This window comes from Canis aureus, chromosome 3, assembly GCF_053574225.1.
Source record: "Canis aureus isolate CA01 chromosome 3, VMU_Caureus_v.1.0, whole genome shotgun sequence".
In the NCBI taxonomy this organism is placed as follows: domain Eukaryota; kingdom Metazoa; phylum Chordata; class Mammalia; order Carnivora; family Canidae; genus Canis; species Canis aureus.
Window position 1 is genome coordinate 16,222,848 of NC_135613.1, and position 15,654 is coordinate 16,238,501.

At 45.2% G+C, this 15,654-nt stretch overlaps 1 protein-coding gene across 6 annotated transcripts in view; it reads left to right on the forward strand.

Annotated features, from left to right (window-relative positions):
• WWOX (WW domain containing oxidoreductase) overlaps nt 1-15,654 on the forward strand; it is a 946,892-nt gene that overhangs the window by 475,530 nt on the left and 455,708 nt on the right. The window lies entirely within an intron of this gene.

Here is a 15,654-nt window from a genome sequence, read left to right on the forward strand (position 1 = left end):
ACTGTCACAGGGTCAGGGCAAGGTCACCAGCCTTCACTGAGAGCCTTGGTGGGAATGTAATCAGCATACAAGGGATTGGAAAAGAGTAGACCTCGATGGGATGTGCATATTTTACTCTCCTTTGTTTCCTTCTTGTTGAGAACATTTTCTAGCTTCGTGCAAAGAAAAAAAGAACTAGAAAATCTGACTCAGTTCTATAAGACTTTCTCGAGCACGTACTATGCCAGGAGCATCATGCCCCCAGAAAGAAATCCTGGGATTAGGGATGATGAATACAGCAAAGTGGCAGAGTGGTGGAAGGGGTCAGACCTTTGTAAGTAAGCTTGTCTCCCAACTCTTTAGAACTGGGGGACTCGGAAGAAGGCTTTTTAAAATTTGTTTGTTTTTATTTTTTTGGCTTAAAACCACACGCTTTGGTCACATCACCCTTTTCACGGATGACAGATCCAGGCATGGTTCAGCATCTCTCATAAGTGGCAGTCAAGAGGCTGGACTGGGAAGGGTCTGCTCCCAAGGTCACATTCATGGTTCTCGACAGAATTCTTTTGTTGTTGTTGTTTTTGGCAGTTGTTGGACTGAGGGGCTCAGTTCCTTTATCAGCTGTTCTTTGTGGAGTGTTGCCATATGGACTTCTCTAAAGGGCAACTTGCAACATGGCAGCTGGCTTCCATCTGAGTGAGCCAGCAGGAGAGCAAGAGAAGATGAGAAAGCAGAAGCCAGAGTCTTGGGGAAACATAATCCCAAAAGTGAAAAAAACACCATTTTATTTTTTTTATTGAGATAGAATTCAGTACCATAATGCTCTCCTTTTTAAAGTGTACACCATTTTACGTATATACTGCATATATCTAGTGGTTTTCAATGTATTTACAAAGTTGTAAAACCATCACCACTAATTGCAGAACATTTTCATCCACCAGAAAGAAACCCATGCCCAGTAGCAGTCACTCCCCATTCCGCATCCTCATCCTCACCAAAGAGAATTTCAACCAGAGGCATGACAAGTGCAAAGATCCTGTGGTGGAAATATGCTTGACTTACTTGCTCAAGGGAGGGAAGGCAGCCATTATGGTTGGAGCCAGTTGGAGCGACAGGCAATGAGGTCAGAGAGGGAGGCAAATGCCAGCTCGTAAAGCTGTTGTAAGGAGCCTGGATTTTATTCTGTTTGTGATGCAAGCCCTTTGAAGTTTGTAAGCAAAGTATGACATGATTTTAATCACAGTTTTAAAAAGATGTGGTTGCAGTCTGTAGGAGGCGAGAGCAGGAGCTGCAGGGCCAGTTGGGGACAGCTCAGAGTCTCGGAGAGCAACGATGGCGACTTATGACATGAGATGAGAATGGAGAGGGAGAGAAGAGGCTGCCTTGAGGACACATCATCCTGCTGAGGACACTGGAATGTAATCGATGGCCTGCCTCCCAGTTTACCACAGGCCTAGTCCTGTCTACGTCCCGATACCCAGTGTGGGCCAGCCACCCGGGAGGCCCCCACAGCACGCCTGCTGCCTGAGTATTATAGATTGACTGTCTGCGTAGGAAGTGGCTGTTTGGGGATAAAGCAGCCAGGGCTCCTGGCTCTGGATGCTCTGAGCCTCTACCTCTGTCAGGCTGGCTCATTCATAGCCTGTGCCCTAGAATGATGCCTTTAATCCTGTCTCCTTCACTAGCAGGGATTCCGAGCTTGTAAGTGATGTTTTCTTTTAAAATGCAAGCAGAAAGAAGAGCCAGCAGTGTCAAAACTATGTGCGTAAATATTTTATTTTTTCCCCCTTCCACAAATGAACACGGTATATCAATATCAGTGCATCTGGGAAGAGCAAGCATGTCGGTGGCCAGCAGAATAGAAACCCGCTATGGCGATCCATTATGTTCTCTCTCAATTAGGCTTGTTGAGGCTCTGTTATTAAAGTGGGATTTTTCTTAATTATTAACAGTTAAAAATAGGAAAATAGATTTCAAGGGGGGAAAAAGTTGCAGGCAACAAGAGTCCAATTCTAAATGTGTGCATGTGCGTAAAACAGAATTTGCCAAACATGAATAGGCACTTACAATGTGACTAGAATTGGCTCTGTCATGTGTCAGCCTAATAGCCTAAACCCTGGTTCAATACAATGAACTTGGGAAGGTTTGCTTAATGAAAGAACTGACGTTTTCTGTGCAGTGGCCACATTCATCAGCCTGCATCCTGTTCATTACACTACAAAGGGCTGCCAATGGGAATTGGTAGGGTCATCTATTAGGGAAACGTGATGGGGACAAAAGATAGCAGAGGCCAGGGCCTCGTAGAATTTTCTGAGTTGGCGTGGGTTACTGCAGGAGTGAGCCCCTCTTGGGGGCAACATGTATCCCAGTGGGCAAAGGGCTTCTGGGGCCACGGGCTGAATTCTGCTACACACGTGACTTCCGATCCTGATACACACATGCTCGGGGCCCCTAGAGAAGTGTTCGCCCACCCCTGACGTGTCCTCACCCATTGTGAGGTTCCCGTGGGTACACGGTGTGACTGTACCCCTTGCCACGTGAGTTGCTTCGACCCATGGGATCTGAGTGGATGTGACCTGTGTCTCTCGAGGCAGAAACGTAAAGAGCCCAGAGCATGCCGCACCATATTTTCTGCCATGCTGACCGGCAGTGTTCCAGACACCAGCTGCTCTGTCACTGCGGGTCCTGGAGGAAGGACCAGGCAAGAGCCCCAACTGACCCAAGATGGCCATAGAGAAATATCCTGTGCTTCTGCATCGTGGCCTTAAGACACTGAGATTTGGAGGGTTACGTGTTACACTGGCATCACCTGGCCCATGATGACTCCTTATACCCATCATTAGGCACAGAAGGATCCTCGTTTGACCTCCAGGGCAAAAAATCCCCAGAACAATAGGTTATTTCATGACACACTTATAGTCCATTTTGTCAGGTTGAGATATTGCAGTTTGCCCTTTTAAAAATTAATTAATTTATTAAAGATTTTATTTATTTTCAGGAGAGACACGGAGAGAGAGGCAGAGATATAGGCAGAGGGGGAAGCAGGCTCCCTGCAGGGAGCCTGATGCAGGACTCGATCCCAGGATCACAACCTGAGCCCAAGGCAGACGCTCAACCACTGAGCCACCCAGGTGCCCCTGCCTTTTTCTTTTTTAAATCATTTTTAAGATCTGTAATGTCAGTAAATTTCAGTTAGCCTCTAGAGCCTTTGAGGGGGGTGCCCGTCTGAGAACTTAAGCAGATTCCTTCATCTGTGAGTGGGGCCTTGAGTCTTTGGAAAATGCAGACAAACAAGATCTGCTGATTGTCAAGGTCATCTTGGGAAGGGCCATTGTGGGGAGTAGTAGCAGGCCCATTAATTCAGGGGGATTTACATCAGTTCTATCTGCCTCTTACCTAATGGGGCTGTTTGGTTGTGTTCTTTCCTGGAGAGATTAGTGATTGAAAAGAGGAGATTTAGAACAGAGAGATAAAAGTTTGCTTTTAATTCTTGTGACATGCAGCGTCCTAAGAAGGCTTCCTAAGGAAGCTCCATAGTAGATTCAGATTTAAGCCAGAGGACAGATTCTCCTAAGGCCGTATTAATGTCCAGGGGGTGACATTTCCATAAAAAAGGGGCTTTACAGGGTCTTAGGGAAGTTGGGTGATGTTTATGTTATCTCTAACCCTAAAACCCAACTGCTATCTGAATTAAAAGTCCCTTATGTCATTATCATGGGGGTTGTGAGTACAGAATCTTCCCACACTTGTTTCTTGAATTTATTCACCTCTAAAATAATAGTTTTCTCTCTCTCCCTCCTCCCCAGCAGCCCCTGCCACCTTCAGTTCCACAAGTAGAGATTGTGTTGGAGAGAATTGGTCTTTCACAAACAGAAAAAATAGCCTGTCTTCATAAGGTCGTAGCAGGTGCTATGCCAGGTGTATTAAAGCACCTCGACAGGGTTTGGCAAACAGTCTTTGGGTGTTCCCTGAGAAAGTGGGGAGAAGCCAGGGGGCTTGGCCATACCGATTGTGCAGCCTTGATCCTATTACATAAACTCCTCAGCCTTGGCTTCCTTTTCCAGAGAATGGCGCCAAAAGTAGCATTTAGCCCCTTGCTCATCAAGTGATTGTGAGAAGTAGGTGAGCAAGTGTGGGCAGGACCCTTAATCCAGCCTTCTCACTAAGGGAGTTTCCAGTAAGTGTTCTTTCCTGGTAGCAATCCTGTATGGATCGGGACAGCCTTTGCCACGAAAAGTCCCAGAAGATGCTGACTCAGTGGATTTGAAACAAGGATGCAGTGTGGTATGTCACAATGCCAGGAGTTCTGATCGAGGCAGCCCATGCTGGGGTGGGTGTCTGGGGCTCAGATCCAGCATGGCTTGACCCTTCACAAAATGGTGCCTTGATTAGTGGCTCTATCCAGAGCTGTCTCTGATGGACTCTAAAGTGGAGAAGTGTGTCATCTCCAGAGTCAGAAACCCTTGACTTCAGTCCTATCTGTCAAAGCTTCAAAGCTCTGTGACCGTGGGCTGCCCTCACTGTACTTCAGTTTCCCAGTCTGTGAAATGGACACAGTGATATTGCTGGTCACAGAGCATGGTCATAGGTAACGTGGTTTATCTGAAGTGCTCAGCACCATGCTCAGCACAGTAAGCTCTCTGCAAATATTTCTGAGGCGTCATAGCAAGTAGGTGATTTATTCAGTGTCACTCATCTGGTGACTGAGGGAGCAGGTGCCCAAACCCCTCCTGCCAGGGGTGTCTTCACTGCAATGCCACCACCCTACAACCTCTACCATGGAAAACAGTGCAACAGGGTTTGCTCTCATATTTAATTAAAAATAGGCTCACAAGGGCCATAGCTTTTAATAACCTACATCAGTGGTTAATACCAATCTAGTCTATCATGAAAAGAACTGTATTCCACTCTTGTGAAGCCCATTGCATATACATTTTCTTATTCTCTTTAATAGGAGAGAAAATACTGCTTTATTCGTTTGCCGACAGCTTTCCTGAGAATCCATGGGTGAACTTCTCTACCAATCTTTGGCATTTAAATTTTAGGTTTCTCCTCCTAATAGCAGACCATCTTTGTAGAAGCAGAGTTATCTGTCTCTTTTAATACCATATTTATGCTTGGACAGGTTGACCTTGTTATTTATTAGGTTATCTCAATATAAATATACTTTTCTGGGTTCTAGTGGGGTTTTTTTGTAGCAAAGTAAAAATAATAATGATGGAGATAACAGGGTACAGATTAGGGTCCCATTCCTAGGTTCTGTTGTTGTACTGAACTCATCTGAGCAATCTCCCTTTTGTCTCTGTCTCCCTATCTTTCCTATCACGTTGAACCTTGATTGCCTATTCTATAAGGCCTCAGCCACTTGGCCCCTTTCTGTTCTTCCATATGAGTCTTTCACTGGTGTCGAGGATGTGCATTTTGATTCCATCACATTAGACTCTGCTCTGTGCTCAGCCAAAGCTCTTCTTAATACACTACCCATCAGAACCACACAGCTTAATATCTTTCCTGTTGTATTAGTCTTGGCTCCCCTTGGGTATTCCATAAGAATTTCAAGGGTGAGGACCATGAGATAAAATGTCATTAGATAAACAGGGATGATATATCAAGGTTCCATCCATTCATTTGTTTATATATTCTTCATTTAACCACCCTTCACCATGCACTTAGCTCGAGTGAGGCCCCGGAGCTTACGAAAGAGTTAGGATCCTACAGTTTAGTTAGGGACAAGGCACATGAACCTACAGTTAGAGCGTTCACTGTGCTAAGTGCAATAACAAAGGTACCAAGAATGTAGGAGAGAGGGGGAAAGGAGGAGTTATCTTTGCCAAGTGTGGGTGAGGGTGTGGGAGGATGAGGAGGTAGCAGTTTGGCGGAGGAAACTTTATTATAGAGAAGGCCATGCATAAGATGGGTCTTGGGATCTAAATGAGTGTTGGCAGGTGGACTGCTCTGGGAAGCTGAGCAGTGGGGGAAGAAAGGTAGGAAGTGCATTCTTAGCAGAGCGATGGCCCAGACTTGGGCGTCTTCAGAGCATGCCTGAGTCTCCCTGATGGGACATGTGATAGTAACATCAGGGCTTGGTGTAGGAAATGGGAACCTCTCTATAATCTGTATACAGGAAGGAATTTAATGAAAGCAATTTGGTGCTTACAAATTTGTTGGAAAAACTGAAGGAGTGACTTTGAAGTCGGTCCTCTCCAAGAATGGCTCCCGTGGGACGCCTGGGTGGCTCAGTGGTTTGGTGCCTGCCTTCAGCCCAGGGCGTGATCCTGGACACCGGGGATCAAGTCCCGCATCGGGCTCCCTGCATGGAGCCTGCTTCTCTCTCTCTCTGCCTGTGTCTCTGCCTCTCTCTGTGTCTTTCATGAATAAATAAATAAAATCTTAAAAAAAAAAAAAAGAATGGCTCCCTGAAAAACTCAGACGTAACCCCCCAGGGCACTCCTACCATGGAAGCCACAACTGCAGCCAAGCCAGATGAATAACCTCCGCTGTGGCCGGCCCTATTGCCACCACTCAGGGAAAACTCTGTTTGCACATGCTCTGACTTGCTAGAAGGAGAAGCTTCAAAGAAGCAGGAATATGGCCTTTCCCTCCCTTCTACAATTTGTGTCTCCTGTGACAGCTTCTACCAGTTGGTGGGATAGACGGGTGTCTAGTACGTAGTTGTAAATCCTAGAAAGGTCGTTTTTAACTTTCCGAGTTCTCAGCTAGAACAGTGGCATCCTGGAACAATGTTACCCCTCAGAGGACATTTCATTATGTCTGAGGCATTTTTGGTTGTGGCAGCCAGGGTGTGGAGGTGCTGTTGGCATCTCGTGGGTCGTGACAGGGATGCTGCTCAACATCCTACAATGCCTAGGGCAGCCCCTCCCACAAAGAACAGTCCAGCCCTAAATGCCAGAATATTGAGGTTGAGAACTGTGACCCAGCAGGGTGGTGGAAAAGGTCAAATGAGGCAGTCTAAACTGTCTAACGCACATATGCCACTTGTTTGCATTCCAAAAGTATGAGAATTTTTGCTGGTTTTAGCTATAAACTAGCTGTTATTTACTGGGCAGTTGATTTTAGTTCATTCTATATTTTCCCCCTTGATATTTACATCCTGTGTAACCCGTTTTGATGATCGCAGTGACTCGAAAGACGTCTTTATTCCAAATAATCTCTAATAAGATTTCGTTTGAAGAGAAGGATAAAGTTTCCCCTATGTTCCATTTCTCTCTTGTGCATGTACCACTATTTCATCAACAGAATTTTATTATTAGAACAAATCCTCTGGAAATGCTGCTTTTTTCCCTTCCTGCCTCCCCACCAATAATATTGACCTGTTATTTGGCTTACTTTCCTCTCACTGCCCCTCCCCCCGAAGCCAGAGGAAGGAAGGAGGAATGAACTGTGGCCAGGAATTCAAAATTCCTACTCCTCGTTGCCTCTGGTGGAAACTCCACCTCCGATGTCAGGGCTTCTCTATGTCAGCAGAGTACAGATGAGGCCTTGCCCACCCCTGGCCTGGCCCTGGTTCTCTCCCTCCAGTGGTTCCAGGGCCAACCACAGCCAGGCCCACCAGGGTTTAGGAAGGCCAGGCAGCCTGTGATGATTCGCCAGCCACTCTTTACCCAGGGTTACATCCTTGGATGTTTTTCTGTGCATCTGGCTCTTCTGGCTCTCTCCCAGATCAGGAAAGAAACACCTTTCCCAGCTCTCTCACGATGCTGGTTTATCCTGCAAGTACGCAGTGACATCACAGTGATCATCACGACGCAGCGCGCCACACTGGTGCCTTGCCGTATGGTAGTTCTGAGAAATGTATGGAAGAATCACAGGCACGTGACTGGCAATCATGTCGCCCTCTCAATAAGGATTATAGCATTATGGTCCTGTAGACATCCTTCAGGGCCCAGCAGTCCCAGATTTGGAGTCCAGGTGGATGCTGAACTCTGTTGAATGATGTGCCCTCCTCTACTCAAATTCCTGGCTATCCAGAACCTCAGAATACAGCTCTCCTTGCAAATAGGGTCTTTAAAAAAAAAAAAAAAAAAAAAAAAAAAAAAAGAAGATTTTATTTATTTATTTACTTGAGAGAGAGAGAGAGAGCAGGATGAGGAGCAGAGGGAGAGGGACAAGCAGACTCTATGCTGAGCACAGAGCCTGATGTGGGGCTCAATCCTATAACCCTGAGATCATGACCTGAGCCCAAATAAAGAGTTGGATGCTGAAACTACCTGAGCCACCCCGGCGCCCTGCAGATTGGGTCTTTACAGATGTAACTGTAGGTGGGCTGCAAATCCAAGGAGCGGGTCCTTATAACAGACAGAAACTGACCCGCAGTGAGAAGGCCACATGAGGATGGAGGCAGAGCCTATAGTGGAGCTTCTTCAGCAACCAGCAGTAGCTGGGACAGAGGCCTGAGACTGCGTCTCCCTTAGAGCCTCCAGGAGGCACCATCCCTGTCGACACTTGGGCTCCGACTTCTGGCCTCCCGAGCTCCAAGATGATGAATTTCAAACCTCCTAGTTTGCCACCCTAGGGAACTGCCTCAGGTACTGTTTAATACAGCTCTGGAGGGTGGCCATCAGTAGTATCATGGCACAGCTGCCACTACTGAATCTTGTGATAATCGGGTGAATTGCTGGTACCCTCAGAGGCCCGGGTTCCTCCTCTGTCAGTGGACATGCCCCGTCTCATTTATGGACTTTCAAAAAAGATTTTCTTTATTTAATTAACAGAGAGAGAGTGAGAGAAAGAGAGAGAGAGAGAGAGAGCATGAGTCAGGGGCAGAGGAGGGAGAGGGAGAAGCAGACTCCACCCTGAGCAGGGAGCCTGACGGGGGCTTGATCCCAGGATCCCAGGATCATGATCTGAGCTGGAGGCAGGCACTTCACCGGCTGAGCCACCCGGGCACCTGCCCCTGTCTCATATAGGGGTGGTTTTAAGACTTACATGAGGCAACATATATCAAGGACTTACCACAAAGCCTGGTTCACAGTAAGTGACCAATAAATACCTGGGCTTATTTTTGTCACTATTATTTAGGATGAAAATGTATTTAAGATGCACAGTCAATATTCAATTACCCTCACTAATAAAGAGGAATAAAGATATGGATTGCAAAATAGAAAATACACGGAAAGATTGCTTTACATTTTAAAAAGTGGTGAGACCAACACGTGCAGACAATTAGCGTCGGGGTGCCTTCCTTCGTCCCTTTCTGGCCCACCCAAGCAGCAAATGGCCTTCCACTGGGGTGGTGGAGGAGCTAATGTCCTTTACAATCTACAGGGAAAATAATGCACTTTTGGACAATTAAGAGTTAAGTATCACTTGGCGCTACAGGACCCCAGATCGAAAATCGTTCTGTCCTTGTAATTCACAAACCCCCCAACCCCGTTTTAGTAAAAGTTTAGAATACTGGCAGGGCGGCAAATATGCTTAAATGATTTTATTCACATGTCAGATTTAATTAAATCCATAACCAGAAGACAAGCCCAAAAGAATTTTTCAGGGAGCTTCGGAATTCGTTTTTCTATCTCCGCGCCCCCCTCAAGCCCCACATTCAACATGATAACTGTAGACCCGAACCTTCCCAAACACATGCGGATGGAAGTAGGGACATTTATCATACACATATAACCAGGCAGGTGGAAGTGCTGCGTAGCATTGAATCCTATAGCGAAGTGTGGTGATCGGAAAATTTATATGTGGAGACCCCAAAACAGTGTAGCTAAAGTTTGGTGGTTTCTACTAAGACGGGAGTGTGTGTGTGCACTCCTTGTGTTCAGGGTTCCGTGATCGTTCAGGTGCACGTCGGTATTCTGATGGGTCGGTTATTAGGGTATTAGGACCACAGTAAGCGGTGTGGCAGGACAGGAGAAACCATTGTGTCTCTAAACTATCCCTAAATGGCCTGTAATCGGTTCATTCTACCTTGCATAACCAGATTTTATCACTTACAGCCCGAGGAGCTGAAACAAAAAGTACTTAAAAGAAAATGATCGGATGAGATTTTTAAATCCAAGGCTGACCACAAAAGATCCCCACGAGGCCATCACCGTCCCCGAGCCCCCCATTTCAGGGTCCGGCATTTGTACCGATTACGGCCTGACAGCTCTTGAGTTTCCAATGATAACAGCCATCTGACTTGATCGGAGTTCAATGGATTTTCACTAAAATAGAATCATCGCCTTGGTGATGGATAGAAAAAGTAAAGCAATACATCCTGATAAATGCTCTGCCTGCCGCCTCCCTCTCCCCAGCGGTGACCTTGTACAATCCATAAGAGAGCGAGCCGGAGCCCTGGTCAGCGCCGCAGCGCGTCAGGGCTTGGGAATTTAAGTAGCTCTGAAGCCCATCAATGGGGTGAAGGGGGAATGGCCAGAGAAAGCAGTGGATCACGCTTCGAAGGCTCGGAGGGAAATAGGGTACGCTGAAGGTCAGCGCGCACACGGGTCCCGGAGGAGCAGCGCCAACCCTCATTCGTATTCATGGGAGGCTGTGGCCCTGCAAGGCGAGCTCCGTACACGAGTACAATAAAACAGGAGTTTGCAGAGCATATAATTTCTTCTCGGCAGCGAGAGGTACCAGGGAACCGCACGTGCTAACCCCGAGCGAGCGGGCGCCTTGCCCCGGGCTGAATAACGGGGAGCCGGCCGTGCAGGGAAAGGCTCAGCCTCCGTGATGCCGCACTCGTTTTCCCAGTTTCGCAGCCCGGGTGGCTCTGCCAGCCGTGCATATGTTGAATGCCACTGATCATCTGGAGCGACACCAATGACACGGGCCCCGTTAGCTCCAAAGGAACCCGACTGCACCAGGACGTCCAGGAAGCTCCCGGACCCGTGACATCCCCAAGCCCAACGCGCTTGATCCAGGGAAAAGAAGCTTCTGGGTGGTGGAAGGCCGAAGAAGTTCAACGTTGGCAGGCGCCCATTAGTGTTGGTTACAACTTGCTAAAAGAAAATATTAAAATAAAAATTAGATCATAAATTTGGAGCCACAGTTACCAAGCCTAAAGTGCAAATTGCCAAACAAGTCAAGAGACTCATTAGCATTTTATGTAAATCAGTTATTACTGTTCTCCACTTCCTTAATTATCCATGTTATTTCAATACAACCCTTTCTTTGATGTCCCAATTCTATATTTAAATAGTGCAAGATTTCTATCGTATCCTCCCGCAGAGGTTTGTGCCATGCAAAAAACATGCCAAGAGCAGCTATTTTAAAGACTACAGGGAAATGTTTAATTGGTTCATCCCATTTGAGTTATGAGGGCGTATTACTGAGCACATAAAATCAGAAACATGGAAAGTACTAGCTTGGAGAAGTTTACTAAAACCTGCAAGAGACCACTTGAAATCTTGCCCCCAAGACTTTTTCGATTCTCAGTGGGAGCCGATTCAAAGGGAAATTTTGCAAACTTCATTGAATTTTGCTAAACGATTGATTTATAATTGAAATATTTGGAAATAAAATCCAACAGTCCTCTTTCCTTTGGCACAGAGAGTTATTCTTTGGTTGGATAAAGAGTACATCAGGGCAGAGAGAGGGGGAAGCAGAGTGGGTGTGTGTGGGGAGGAAGCATCTGCAAGGGACGGCTTTCAGCTGGCTCATCTTTTCTGAAAGAGGAGCCATCACAAACATGAGGAACAAGTTCGCGGGTGTCTCCTTCTCAAGTTGTCTAAAATTGAGGACAATCTCACAAGTTACAGATATCATACGGCCTTTCTCTTATGAACCAACTTTTGAAATAATGCGGCCACAGGGAACCTCACCTGCCTTTATCTTCCTGCCTCCTGCCCCATAACCTCATCATTTCCTTAGGGTATCCTCATGATCACCTGCCTTTATCTTCCCGCCTCCTGCCCCATAACCTACATTGTTTTTAAATACTTTATTAAAAATAATAATCCAGGGAAAGTTTAGCAGCATGAATTGTAGCTGGAAACTAGAGGTAAATGAATGGAAACTCTCCATATATTTTTGAACAATCACTGCACCCGACCTTTTTCTTTCTTTTTTTTTTTTTTTTGATCTGGAAGAAAGCAGATCTTTGGTAAAGCTGATGTGATGGCATAAGCTTTGGTGACAGATTGACTCAGGTTCAAGACCAAGCTGTGTGGTATCATTCATGTCATCTATTCTTAGCCTCCCCTTGGTGAACACGGCTAGCAGCACTTACCTTGAAGAGTTGTCATGCAGACTAACATTGATATATGTAAAGTGTTTAGTTTTTAGGAGGTGCCTAATAAATGGTGAGCGTGAGCCTCCACTCTAGGCCAGGCACTGTACCAGGTGTTTACATAGATGATCACTCTGAATCCTCAAAAACGCTCATCAAAATAAGTATGATCACTACTACGCATACTTAACAGATGAGGAAAGCAGAGTTTCTAGAGGCAAGTGACTTGCCCAAGATCACATAGAATCAAGTGGGATTCTGGGATTGGGATTTTAATCCAAAAGTTCTCTAAGCGGGGGTTGCGCTTTTGAGAGGAACCGTGCAGGGTACTAAGCTTAATATAAAAATGGGAAAATTATTCCCCACCTACTTAAATAGGTAATATTTACAGGAAACTCACCTCTGCAAACTAAAATAGATTAAATATTTAATCTGACTTATTGGTTATTTATTTAACAAATACTTCTGTGGGCTTGCCATGTTCCAGGCACTGTTCTATGCACTTACAACTAGTAATTTATTGAACCATCTAACAAATACTTATTTTGAGAACAAGCAAAGGGGTCTATGGCGAGGTCCAAGATGCTGGGAGATAGAATCCTCCCTAGTGCTCACAATCTTGTAAGTCCCTGGGCACTAGCTCATGAATGACTTCAGAAAAAATTACATTTTTAAAAACATGATTTTTTCTCATCATACATATGGCATACTCTATTATAAACAATTTGAAAAATATAAAGAAGGGAGAAAAAATTGAGACTTTATAGTCCTGCCATGTATTGTTAACATCAATCCAGGATTATAATGAAAGAGAAAACACATGATCAAGTATACAAGGACTATTTTCTACTGTCCTCACTTTGCTCGTCTTAAGAGTCTGAGAGTAATTCAGAAGTTGCTAATCCACAAGCAAATCAAGGGAGGTGACCGGGTGGGGAGCACTGAGCCCTGTGTCCTTAGATAGCTTGCTGTGTACTTCATATGGATAGAAAAGTAGCGTCAAACACATTGAGCAGGACTTTTCCTACGTACTGAAACAAATCCTAAAAATTAGCATGCCACCACTCCCAAAGGAAGTAAGTCTCAGTCCTTACCCCCCCCCCCCAATTCCCCACCATCCCTGTCACTCTCCTGAGTTTTGTTCATATCTTGTCATTTGGGTTTTGGTTGCATGAATGGTCACTGGCCTTCAGGATTTAGTGTTCTCTTTACCTGGGGACTTCCTGTTGCAGAAGTGGGATGGCTTCTGCAGAAAGCTTCTGTGTGCCATCCCTCCCGCCCCCCCGCCCCCGCTGCTCCCGTGACAAGTAGGGTTTCATCACCAGGAAAGCACATTGTTCCTACTCTAAAAGTCTACAGTCTAAAATCATCATCATGTATTTTCATCAGAATGAAATATCGGGCGCTCTGCTCAGTGCAAGGTTTTATTAATGATGTGCTGTCAGGGGCTGGATGTTCTGCATATTTGCATATTAAACAGCTGAGTGAAGAAACATTCCTTTTATTGCTGCAGGGAATAAATCAGTTTAAAGCAAGTTCTCATCATTTATACTCCTTTCAGCTAAGTCTTCTTTTATTGAAATAAATTGTTGAAGTGCTTTGCTCATTCTTTGAATACTGATGAAATTTACCTTGATAGGACCTCAGGAAAAATAATATTTTCTTAAAGGTGCAGTATTGTTCCATTTTTGAGTATTACTTTAATACATTATTGATAAGATAATTTAGAAATATCAAGTGAGAGGGGAAGAAAAACAGTTTTGAATAAAGACAGTGTTTCCTCTGGATGATTTTGCCAAATGCATTTTTATTGGTAGAGTGCAAGTAGATAAAAAAAAAAAAAGCCAATAAGCAAGCAAAAGTACTTGTATTGTTTTAATGAATGATCAGCTGTTTTTGCATTCAGATCCCAGTGGGCAGCATATTCCATCCACATGCAAGGACGCTGTGTTTCCCAGATCCCAAAGCCCACTGTCCCCTGGGCAGACACACAAGGGGTCCCCAGAAGTCAGGCTATTTTTAAATACGAATTATACTCAGCCTCAGGGTTAAGGGTAGTGGCTAGGTGACAGGCTCCCTGCAAATGTTTTGGGTTCCTCTGTCTACTCATTGCCTCTCTATGCCAGAGGTTGGAAACCAAATATGTCCTGAAAATATATTTTGAACAATTTTGGGTCCACATGATGTTTTTTAAATTGCCTGGGAGCATTTTAAAATCGGAAAATTTCATGTACAAATCCAGCTTTTGACCATCTTTCGAAAAGGCAGAAGATCAAACAGTCCTGAGCCTGTTGATCGTCCGTAGCTGAGCAGCGGCGGTCTGTGGTCTGTGCCAGGTGGGGCAGCTGTTCTCGGGTCGCCGCAGTCCCCACCACTCCCTCTTGTGCATGCGACCTTAAGCCCTTTCCGATTCCTGCCTGGGGTCTGCAGGCATTTTTCCATCCTCAGCCTAGACCTTTGCTCTTGGTGGTGATATATAAAGTGCTTGGGTAGTGCCTGGAACATAATAAGTATCCAGAAAGTTAATTCCAGCATCGGCTGGTAATAACCTTGATGAAATAATGGGAACTGCAGTTAGCCGGGGAAATAAGTGTTTTGTTTTCTTTATGATATTCTTCTGAGTAGAGAACCAAGCATTTCTTTGGCTTCCAATTTCCTGTTTTCCAAATTAATTTTATATTGAAAAAGTAGCGCTCTCATCTCCTTCAAATCTTTGCTCAAATATCCCCTTCTCTGGGATGCGGTTGCTGACTGCCCTATTTAAAATTACAGATTTTCTTCCTGAATTTTGCTTTACTTTTCTCCTTAGCACATATGGAGGGACACAGTTCCTCTGTTTTATCTGTTGGTTTGGTAAACGCCCCCTCCCCCTCCCCTGCTGGAAGATGAATGTTGTAAAGGCTTAGGGTTTTTTTGTTTTTAAAGATTTTATTTATTTATTCATGAGAGACAGAGAGAGAGGCAGAGACACAGGCAGAGGGAGAAGCAGGGTCCATGCAAGAAGCCCTGCGTGGGACTAGATCCTGAGTCTCCAGGATTACACCCTGAGGTGAAGGTGGCGCTAAACCGCTGAGCCACCCGGGCTGCCCAAGGCTTAGGGTTTAGTTTCTCCTGGCCCCTCTACATTCTGAGTACCAGCACCCATGCCTGACACTTAGTGAGTACAGCAGGTGCTTAATAAATATTAAGTAAACAAGAAAATGAATGAGTGAATGAATCGGTGGATGGATGGATGGATTTGCTTATTATAGATTGACCTCAAACTTTACAGGCATTCAGTTCAACAAGTATTTATGTGAATACCTATCATGTATGGATCCCTGTGCTGGTTGCAACATGGAAGGAAAAGATGGGGAAAGCAATGGTGGAATGCTCAGGAAGCCAAGTCAATGCCCACAGCCCATGCCAAAAATATGATGATTGTAAAAGAACTGTAATGCAAATCCTTGAACTAGTATAAGCATAGACAGGGATCTATAAGTTAGGAAAACACATGT